General features: G+C 34.7%; 1 protein-coding gene across 2 annotated transcripts in view; it reads left to right on the top strand.

The window, feature by feature from the left end:
* LOC110463175 (tubulin polyglutamylase TTLL4-like) overlaps positions 1–2,109 on the top strand; it is an 86,791-nt gene that overhangs the window by 12,171 nt on the left and 72,511 nt on the right. The gene's annotated exons all lie outside the window — the stretch shown is intronic.

Below are 2,109 nucleotides of genomic sequence, written 5' to 3'. Positions count from 1 at the left end.
GGGGGGGGCGGGGGGGGAGATCGGAACGATATATGGACAGGTCCATGGATGCAGATCGTCGGCAGAACATACACTTGTATTTACAAAGAATAGTTTTCTACTGGATAAAATATAGACTTATCGGCAGTATATAGTTAATGATTGGGGAACATGTAGATTTACTTCAATACATTATTATAGTGCACTGCATGTTTTGCCTTCATATCTCATGTTCTTAACACAACGCAGAAATTCCATGTCACTCGAAAACTATACACTGTAATTTGAATGTGTATACATGTTTATCAGTGGTTTTATTGGGACTAACCTTTTAAAGTCTTAATGACCTCGTTACTTCTTTTTACTGTCCAGAAGTTCTAATCAATATGTTAGAAGCTGATATGACAATACTTAAAGCATTCTCCAATTACTGTGAGTTGTGTTATAGGGGGTTTATATAATTACTGTGAGTTGTGTTATTGGGAGTTTATATAATTACTAGAGCTTGTCCGTGAAATCCTTAGTAACTTTTGTATACATCTAAGTATGTTTTACCTGCTGGTATATTTTGTAAAGAAACCTGAAATACAGAAACGTGAAATGTCTCCTTTAAAATTCATATCTCAGAAACAATATTTTTATTTCACCTTTCAGTAGTTTACAGCAGATATATAAACATACACTAATTTCATTATGTTACATGCCTTCAATACGCCTAGTTTTAATCTAGAAGTTGTGCATTATATGCAGAGAATAATATTCACCTGAAGATATCCTAAAGCAAGTCAAAACACCATATACATGTACAGTTCTGCGTGGCAGTTAGATAAAAACTTTGCAAACCAGGTTTGAAGCTTTGTCCTACTTTACTTCCTGAATGAAGCAATACAACATTTAACATAGAAAACAGATTCTGTGGCTATGTTTTACTATTATTCTGGCCATGAATGCCTGTATAATAAAGTTAGGTGGGTATACTGATATCAGTTGTCTATAATGTCTATCAGTGGAGCAATCTTGTCCTAACATTTACCCCATCTGATCAGTGTCCTTCTGTTTTCCTTCAAACATTTCAGGTTTAACCCTATGCAGTCGTAGTTGTGATTATGTGTCTGGCATAATGATTTCAGGATTCAATTTCAATTTAAAACAATTTTATTGTCAAAAGACAAATGCATTGATCCTATTTTAGCCCTCTGCAAAGGTGATTTCAGGATTTTGACAGGAGTAATTGTCCATTTTGTCCAAAATATTCTATTTGAATTACTTAAATCTGGTCTCTCAAAATTTTCATTCAGGTTATTTAGAACCTGGTAATGATTTTAATCACCTGCTATTTTTCGGAGCTGAAACAGGAAGCACCGGTATAATTTTGATCGGCCTTTTGTTGATCATCAAGAAGGATTTCATAACATTATGTAAGGTTTAAAAACATGTAAATTTATAATACTGTTTGTGTAATCAAACGATTTATAATGTATAGACTGGTATATATATATAGGTATAAAATCATGTGAATATAATAGTGTTTGTGTAAAAGGTTTATAATGTATAGACTGGTATATAAAGGTTTATAATGTATAGACTGGTATAGGTTTTAATAGGTGGGCAGTGTAAGTCAACAGAAAATCATGACATATATCTGGCAGAAAACATCAATACTTATTGAATAGTTTCTAATTTGGTGACGTGTAATGCATCTAAACCATTGAAGACCTCAACCAATACTGTTCCTTGTTCAACAGGATGTAAACAACCTTGACATAAACTTAGTCAGGAAGCATTTAACATTTTCTAGGAATTCACTTGTTGATTTTTAGCTCACCTGGCACAAAGTGCCAAGTGAGCTTATGCCGTGGTGCGGCGTCCGTCGTCCGTCCGTCGTCCGGCGTCAATATTTTACTTTAAACGACTTCTTCTTAATAACCGAAAGGCCTAGGGTGATGATATTTGGCCAGAAGCAAACTGGGATGAAGGGCTACCAAGTTTGTTCAAATAAATGACCTTCATCTATTTTCAAGGTCACAGGGGTCAAATATGTTAAAAACTTTAAACAACTTCTTCTCAATAACCAAACTGCCCAGGGAGATGATATTTGGTCAGTAGCATGCTAGGGTGAAGGGCTACCAA

This window comes from Mizuhopecten yessoensis, unplaced genomic scaffold (assembly GCF_002113885.1).
Source record: "Mizuhopecten yessoensis strain PY_sf001 unplaced genomic scaffold, ASM211388v2 scaffold10869, whole genome shotgun sequence".
Lineage (NCBI taxonomy): Eukaryota > Metazoa > Mollusca > Bivalvia > Pectinida > Pectinidae > Mizuhopecten > Mizuhopecten yessoensis.
Note: the sequence above shows the minus strand (reverse complement) of the source record. Positions and strands in the feature narration are given on the sequence as shown.